Source organism: Adiantum capillus-veneris, chromosome 5, assembly GCF_014529385.1.
Source record: "Adiantum capillus-veneris isolate H3 chromosome 5, ASM1452938v2, whole genome shotgun sequence".
In the NCBI taxonomy this organism is placed as follows: Eukaryota; Viridiplantae; Streptophyta; class Polypodiopsida; order Polypodiales; family Pteridaceae; genus Adiantum; species Adiantum capillus-veneris.
Window position 1 is genome coordinate 117,594,550 of NC_140935.1, and position 9,368 is coordinate 117,603,917.

Genomic DNA, 9,368 nt, shown 5'->3' on the forward strand with positions numbered 1-9,368 from the left:
TGAGCATTAGGACGTTCCACCTGCCCACCTAGCACCCTGAGACTAGCCAATTGTACTTCAATGGGTAAAATGGCTTCCTTACCAAACACCAAGTGATATGGTGTGAACCCAAGGGATGTGCGAAATGAAGTGCGATAAGCCCAAAGTGCAGCCATAAGATGCTTGTCCCAATCACTTTTGTGATTGTTTACATGCTTAGTGATGATCTTGCAGATCATACCATTTACCTTTTCCACCAAACCATTGCATTGTGGGTAGTAGGGAGTTGAGTGTCGTCGTGAGATACCTAACTTCTCCATTAGCTCTCCTACAAGGTCTCCTCTAAAACCTGGTCCCTTGTCAGAAATTATTTCAAGAGGAGTGCCAAAACGGCAACAAATGTTTTCAAATACGAACTTAGCCACTTCCTTAGCTGTAATCCGGGTGGTGGCAACTGCTTCAGCCCACCTGGTCATGTAGTCCACACCCATGATGATATAAAATTTACCTGATTGGCTCCTTGGCAAAGGCCCAATAGCATCAATTCCCCATTTCTCAAATGGTCCATATGAGATTATAGGAGTCTGTGGCTCATATGTGAGCCTCCTATCCCCTGCCTTTTGACATTCCTTGCATGTTTTACACCAATGATGCACATCCCTATGTAGACTAGGCCATACAAACCCGGCTTGTAGAATCTTTCTACTAGTGATGTCAAGTGCAAAGTGTCCTCCGCAAACACCATCATGGCAACTTGAAATGATCTCAGTGATCTCTCTAGAGAGAGGTACACGCCTAAGAATTTGATCCTTACCCTTGCAGTAGAGGTCGTCATTGATAAGGCGGTATTTTGTTGCCTGCGCACAAGCCACTGCTTTTGGCCCTTAGTAAGATCCTTAGGACACTCTCCTGTGTCCAAGAAACTCATGATGTCAGGCATAGCATCGCTACCTTGGAAGAGAGGCAGCTTCAACTTGATAGCACCCACCACTGAAACATCTTGCAACTTCTCTCTAGCTAGAGCATCTGCTTCTTGATTTTCTGCTCGAGGGACATGATGTAATTGTACAACTTGAAATTTCCCTAAAAGTTCCTTGACTTTGCGCAAATGGCCTAGCAAGATATGATTTTTACAAGCCCAAGTTCCTTGTATTTGTTTTATTAAAAGCATGGCATCACCAAATACATTTAACCGTTGAATGCCCTGTGTCACACACCACTCTAACCCAAAAGTTAAAGCTGCATATTCTGCCTCATTGTTAGAGTGAGAATCCAAGAGATTCCCAATGGAGAAAACCTTGTCCCCTTGCTCGTTGAAGATGACAATGCCTGCTGCAGCTTTGTCCACTTTCCTCTTGTAGGCTCCATCAAAGAAAAGAGAGTGAGCCTCCTCTACCTTAGGGACTTCCAGCACATGTGTAATATCTTGATCATTTGGCTTTATCTTTAGCTTCTTTTCATAGTGGCGATGAGTGAGAATACCTCCTAGACTGGCCCTTGTGGAGTTCTCCACTTGCATTGTGTAGTCAAACTCTTGTAGCCTTGTGAGCCATTTGGAAATCCTAGAAGAAACATCCATGTGCTGCATTACATAAGGAAATACTTCTTCCATTGTTAAGATTATGAATGGTCTAGACAATAAATAAGAGCGAAATTTGGTGGTAGCAAACATTAATGCAAGCACCATGTGCTCCACTACCGTGTATCCCTTTTCTGATGGGGTCATCATTCGACTAGAGAAGTAGATAGGACACATGAAAGAAGTTTGAGGATCCTTTTGCATCAATACAGCCCCAAGTGTGTCATTGCCAACACTAGGGTTTACATAAAATGGCTCGTCCCACTTTGGAGGTGCTATGGTGGGAAGTGAAGCTAGAATTTGTTTTACCTCATTGAATCGTTGTTCATTTTCTTCACTCCAAGTGAAGATCTCTTGATGGGTAACTTGTTGTAAAGGGAGAACCACTTGGGAGAACAAGTGAATGAACCTACTCAAATACCTCACCTTTTGAAGAAAAGAGACCAATTGCTTTGTTGTGGTGGGAGAGGTCAAAGCCACCAAGGCTTGAACCTTGCTTGGGTCAGCTTCAATGCCGTTGGCCGAGATCACATGGCCAAGAAGAGTAACCTTGCTTTCACCAATGTGCCATTTCTCCACATTGAGTTGGCCACCCAAAGCTTGTAGCCTAGCTAGACCTTCATAAACTTTCTCCAAATGAAGAGAGCGAGAGCTATAAATGCAAAAGTCATCAATAAAAACACGGATTGATTTTCCAAAGAATGGCTGAAAAACAAATGTCACATATCGCTGAAAAGTGGCTGGAGCATTAGTGAGACCAAAAGGCATAACTCTATAAGCAAAACATCCCCATGGTGTGATGAAGGTTGTCTTCTTTTGATCTTCTTCAACGATGCTAATTTGGAAGTAGCCTGAGTAGCCATCACATACCGTGTAGCGCTCATGTCCTGCTACCTCATTGAGTATTTCGTCTTGAAAAGGAAGAGGAAAATGGTCCCTCTTTGTGGCTGCATTAAGAGGCTTGTAATCAACACAAACCCTCCACTTACCATTCTTCTTTGTTGTGACTACCACTGGAGAAACCCACTCTGAGTCTTCAACAGGATAGATAAAACCGGCTTCTAGCAATTTCCTCACCTCTTTGAGTAGGGCGTCTTGTTGAATTACTCCTAGCTGCTTGAGCTTCTGCACTACAGGTTTACTTCCCTCCTTGAGCTTAATGTGATGTTGAACTACTGTGATGCCAGTGATTTTATCATATTCATCAATGAACAATGTGGTAAAATTACTTAGCATCAAAATATAATCTTCACGCGCCTTCCCACACAACTCACTAGAGAGCATTTGATGTAGCTTACTTGCTTCTACCAGAGGTTGTATACCTGGTGTCTCCCCTTGGCTTGATGATGAGGCATCAGGTTGCTCCATCTTCTTAGGGTCCTTGAGAATGATCCCCATCACCTCAATGCTATTGTCACTTTCTTCACTCACTGTTGACTCCTCCTCTGAAGTGGTTGAAGAGTCACCACTAGAAAACTCATCCTCGGAGGTTTCTAGATCCATGTCACGTTGTTGACCTATCTTCATGTCGTAAAGTATTGGCCTTCCTTTTGCATCCTTCATCTGGATTATGCCGGTGTCCCAGTCCTGCTTAGCTCTCATAGCCATAAGCCAAGGCCTCCCTAGAATGATAGGAAAGCCCTCCCCTTTGTGTGGCATGACAAAGATGTCCACATCTACCTCGGTGTTGAATGCCTTTATCCTAACTGCATTTATGACACCAACACATTGAACTTTTAAATTATTTGCCATTTTGGCTCGGCATGGTGCCGGCCGACTCACCTCTAAACCCAAACGGTGCATCATTTTTTCACTCATGACGCATATTTGTGCGCCACCATCGATGTAGATATTGGAGATGTGTTGCCCTTTTATGTAAGCATCCATCACTGGTAGTATGTCGTCTAGATTCCTCCCAGAGATAGCCCCAGCTATCTTTGGCTTTGGTCGCCTCGTGTTAACCATCTTTGTCCATTGTCTCCTCACCCTAGGTGCTAGGTGGAGTAACTGGGGCCAGGTGATTTTTGGGCCCTGCACAGAAACATCTTGAACCAAATCATATGGTTTAGAACATTCACCCAAAGAGAAATCTACAATGTCAATTTTACGTCGTGACTTGGACGGCTTTTTGCTAGATTCCCCTTTATTCTTCATCTTTTCTTCCTTTTGAGAAGATTCACCATGCCTAGCGCGTTTTACCCCAATGGCATCTACTCCTTTAACCTTGGTCTTATCCTCCTCCACTTTCTCCTTTCCCTTACCTTCAAGACTGATGACGCTTACTGTTTGATTGCCAACTGGTGGTGGGGGTAAGGGTGGAATGAGAAGTTGTGGTGGTGGTGGTGGTGGTTGTGGTTGAATCGGTGGTTGTAAGATTTGCACGGGTGGTGCTTGTCGTGGTGCCCTCGGTGGTGGTGGTCTTGCTCTTGGTGGTAAAACCTGGTTTTATCTGGCTCCTCTGTTGAAATTCTTCCTCCTTGGTTGTGGACAGTAGTACATGCCATGACCATCCTCCCCACAATTGTAGCAGTGGTATTCTTGGTTTTGCCTTCATTGTCCTCTCCCTTGCTCTTGGTTGCGATTGTGTGCATGCCCTTGTTGTATCAAATGGACCGAGAGATTCTCAAGTTCATTGGTGATTCGGTTGAGCAGGTCTTGTTGATCTTCAATTGGTTCTTGTGGTTGAATCCTCTGGGCGACTGTTGTAGGTGGTGCTAGAGGTGGTGGGGTCCTAACGGCTTCCTCTCCATCAATATTCCTGGCTTGTAGGCGCAACTTCTTGTCTTTAAGGCGGGCCACTTCAACTGCTAGCTCATACGTAGCAGGAAACCTTCCCTTCACCTTCTCTTTAAGAGTTGGCCATAACCCAGCCACAAACCGATCCTTCTTTAGGAAATCAGGTGCCCCCTCATCCTCTCTTAGCGATGCAACCCATCACCCCCATAAATCTACAAACTTTGACTCATATGATGCGTATTCCAGCATACTGCCCTGCTTCAACTCTGTCAACAATTGCCATAGCTTCTCTAATGTTGTGCCCTCTCCAAAACGCTTGACAAAGGCTGCCCTTAATAAGTCCCACCGTTCCTTGGTTTCTTGTGCCAAGGCATTGTACCATGATCTTGCCTCCACCTTCATTAGAAGTGGGAAGATGCGCAAGCGCAAAGCATCATCATCTCTCGCAGAGATGACACATGCTATTTCCAAGTTGTCTAGAAAGTCAGCAGCATCCTCGCCCACCTTACCAGTAAAGGTTGGAAATGCTACACTTGCCATGATTACTGAGAGAGAGCTAGAAAGACACACTTCTTAACTTGCAAAATTTTTTTCTTGTTTACAAGGAGGCGTGTATACCCTATTATACTAGGACATAGATTAAAACTTCAAACGGTACATTACCTTGTACCAAAGGTAAAACAAATGGCTGATCTGATGCCAGAACCTCAAAAAACCACTCCCCACCCGGCAGGGTGTCAATGACGTGCTGGTAGTGAATCTTCAAGTCCAATATTACCTTGATTGAGCGTACACGTGTTGGTATGTGTGATCTGTCTTTAGGTAGGTTGTCCTGATTCATGTGAAGCTTAGAGGTGCTTAGTCACTGTCCAAGCTTGTAGGAGAGGGTGGTGTTCTTTCCTAAAACAAACTCAGTAGATCCCTAGTTTCTCTAGTGAGAGTGTGAGCCAATGCTTCTGTTATCTGTGCTGCAGCATCAGGTGCGACTTGAAAACTGACTATGATAATTACCTCGGTGACTTGAGTTACCCGATTCTCAAAGTAGAATAGTGTTGATTCTCTATTGTGCAGAGCTCCTTCCATTTTATTTTTGTTGGTTGGTTGTAGGTTGCGGACATGGTTTCCACCTCCTCCTTCTTCTTCTTGGCACTTGGCCTATGTATATCCACTGGGTTTGGCGCGTTGGTTGACTCTCCCACTTCAAATCGATTACCGTTACGCCTGGCACTCGAGCTTCGATGGAGATGCGGAGTTCGTCTAGTTGTGCTTGGAGCTCTTCTTCTTCTGTCGTCCAGTTAGAAAATCCTTCATACTCATTCATCCATTCACAATAGTTTAGGGTTTTCAGTCTTGTAAACTGAAGGGTTTCAAGAGCCCTCCTCAGTGGGGGCACCAAATGAGAGGCGGAAGTGAAAAAATAGACCCGGTGGCCTCTACACCAAGACTATGCACAATGGCCTCATCATGGGGAATACACAATAGGGGCACCACCTAGCAAGATATGCGGCTAGGACGCATACATATACACAATGAAGCATGCATGGAAAACAATTTCAAGATCCACGCCCAAATGTGGAATGGGGTGGTCGGAGAATAAGGTGAGAGGAGTGGTGAGTGAGTAAGAGGAGTGGTGAGTGAGTGAGAATGGGCTTGCTACGCGTGCATGTAGTAAGGAAGATAACGAGGTCAGGGATACATGCAAGTATGCTCACTTCTCATACAAAAGGTGGCGAATCCGCACACCTCAATATGGAAGTAGCAAGATGATAGGAATATGAGAGGGAGAGAGAGTGTGTGTGTATGGTGGCGAATCCGCACACCTTTACATAAGCAGAAAAAAAATGGCAAGGAACAAGCATATACCATACTCACAATGAGATGTATCCAAAGCGACACAAAGTATGGCACCAAGATGGAGTGTATTGATTGCTTGCAAAAGATGAATACAATAGGTAGCGTATGACAGGAAAATGAGAAGGGAACAAGATCGTAGGAGGCATAATGGAGAGATGGGAGTTGATGGCGAGGAATATCATGAGTGTGTCCACCCTTCTTCTTCTTGAAATTGTGCCTTCAACCCTTAATTACAAGTGGTGTGGAGGTGTGGTGCTCATCTTTTGTGCATGGTGATGGTGATGATGATGGTGTTGTGATTATGTGATTAGGGTTCATGCTACAAGCATGTAGCACAAGAGTGTGTATGGATAGGGGTGTGTGTGTGTGTGTTCTCTCCCAAGTGAGCTCTCATGGCCTCCTTATATAGGGAAGGAGGGAAGGATTTAGCAATATTTCTATTTGAGGTGAGTGTCCCACTTTGGTGACTAGGAAAATGGGGTGCATGTGACTGTGGCTCCCATCTTGTCTCCTCCTTATTTAAAATACCAAAGTCAATAGAGAGAGAAGAAGAGAGAATGTGGGTAGGTTGTAGAGGATAGGAAATATTTACAATAGTCTAGCTTTGGATAGACATAAGCTTATTAGGGAGAAGAGAGAGGTAAGAAAATTATAAGAGAGGTTGTGGAAGGTGGATATTTGTTGATGAGGATGGATCCTCCAAAATGGTGATAGAATTACTCTAGACTAGCCAAGACCTCATTAAAAGAGCCTTGTCTCTTGTAATCATGCTTGAAGACTTGTAGAACCATAGCCATTCTAGAAGGAAGAAAAGTGGGGATGGCCTGTGTCACCATTACACGAGAAAACTGGGGTCCACTACAAAAATCATATATCCGTGTTCATAACTCCAAAAATTCTGAAAAAAAATGAGCTAAAAGTTGAGATCACGAGCTACATCTTTCATGTTGAACGCTCCTTCAGATTCGGGGTTCTTCTTTACTTAAAAAATTCAGCCAAATAATGTATTATTTGTGGCTGCAAAAGTCTTTTGGTGGTCCCCTTTGAGTGGACTTCTCTCTTGCCTTCAAGTGTAAGCTCCTTCATGTGTATGAAAACATGACCTAAAGTGTTGAAAAGATTGGCAATCATCTAGATGGAGGTATTATTGAAATTTGAAAGTGGGGTTGAGGTTTGAAAATGAAAACTAGTGAATAAAATATTTGGTAGAGTGGAATAATATACATACATGAAAAAAATATATTAGAAAATACTAGAATATATATATTTAATATTTTTAAGGTCAAAAGAGAGATCAACAAAGAAAGCTTACTTATTATGCTACATCGTGATTGATTAGCATAAGTATTATTTATTTAATAAAGGCTAAAATGTTTGTGAAAAAGGAAGAAAAAAAATCAAAAGTAACTTATATAATAGGAAATATTTTTGGTAAAAGAGAAAAAAATATGGGGGGGTTCCCATGCATGGAAAAGCATGCCTCAGAAGAAGTTAGTATATATATATATATATATATATATATATATATATATATATAAATGTGTGTTCGTATATCCATATATATGTCTTGGGGGGTGCACTCACTGAGTTATATAATATACCATGTGAATTCAAATTAAGGGGTACAAGTTTTTGTAAACAGAAGAGGCATATCTATGTATGCTATGTGAGTTTACATTATGGGTATTTTTATTTAATTTTTTTTTAGAAGTACACTACATTGTAGTAGTATTTTAATCCTACTATGAAGTTTAGTCTCTAACGGACTTAGTGTACATGGCCTCCCCAATATGATACAACTTTGCGTTCATGTCCTGGGTTCACATGATGTCTGATCGTAGTTTATGCTTGAGACTCTGGGCCTTTGCAATAAATGTTTTACGATATAAAGGGCGTGTTTTCCATAGGGATCCCAAACCAACAAATTCTTTTTGCATGTGAACAAAGATCAGAATGTCACATAAATTTAAACGATGCGTCCTAATTTGTTTCCAACGTCTCTTAAGTTTATTCATCATTTTGCATGTCACACAAATTTTCCACTAACGTGATTCCAGAGTAATATCTGCTTAGGTTGTAGATAGCTATGCCCCTACTTGTCATTTCACCACCTATATAGCAAGTCCTCAGGGGGAGAGAGAGAGAGAGAGAGAGAGAGAGAATACAAACATACGGATAATATTTGAGAGGGAAGTCAATGGGATTGTAGCCTAGTAGTGATTACGGTGGTTACTACGATGGCGTCACTGACACTGCCATCCATGGCGCAAACTTTGTTGGTGTTGTACCGCTTCCATTCCTCCTACGTCGAGTCTATAACGATGACGAGCTCATACAAGTGCCTGGTGTCTACTTGCTGGCCTAGCCTCAACATGTCCCATTACCGCTACACTCTCACATCTTGAGTCGCTTCTTTGCATACCACGCACAATGTGTGCAATACACATGCACTTATCCTGTAGGTCATTTTCAGCCTGTCTGTGGCACTAATAATCTCTCTCTCTCTCTCTCTCTCTCTCTCTCTCTCTCTCTCTCTCTCTCTCTCTCTCTCTCTCTCTCTCTCTCTCTCTCTCTCTCTCTCTCTCTCTCTCTCTCTCTCTCTTCTTTGAGCATCACCAAAGCATCTAGCATTTCGCATCCTCGATGCAATTGTTTAAAGTTTTATTTGCAATATCTAGCTAATTGAATGGTGTGTTTCTGTGTGTTATAGAAAGAGAGGCTTGTCTCAAGAGCATTGATCTATGTTGATCTCTCTCTCTCTATCTCTCTCTCCTTACATGGATTGCACACACACTTCTCACAACCGCCAACCACCCTACACCACTATGCTCTCTTTATGGAGTCGATTGTTGTGCTTCTAATGTGGGAGACAGAATAGCATGAGAGTTGAGAAATCTAGCACCTACAAAAGCTTGACTACACTCAAACACAAACGTAAGTCATACTATATGAGAACAACATACAGCTAATTGAAGATAAAATGAATGCAAATTAGATGTATGAAAACACTCAAGTAAAATTGCTTGTGGTTATATTAATAGAGCTTACAAGATATAAATTACAAATGCGAGAGGTAAATAAGGACAAGGGAAACTAGAGAGACATGAACGAGATCAAGTTCTCAACCTTGAGGCACATGAAGAGAATACCCAGTGGATTGAGGCTGCTAAAAAATACGGACCTTAGCACCCATATGCAAAAACAAAACATCACATACAAG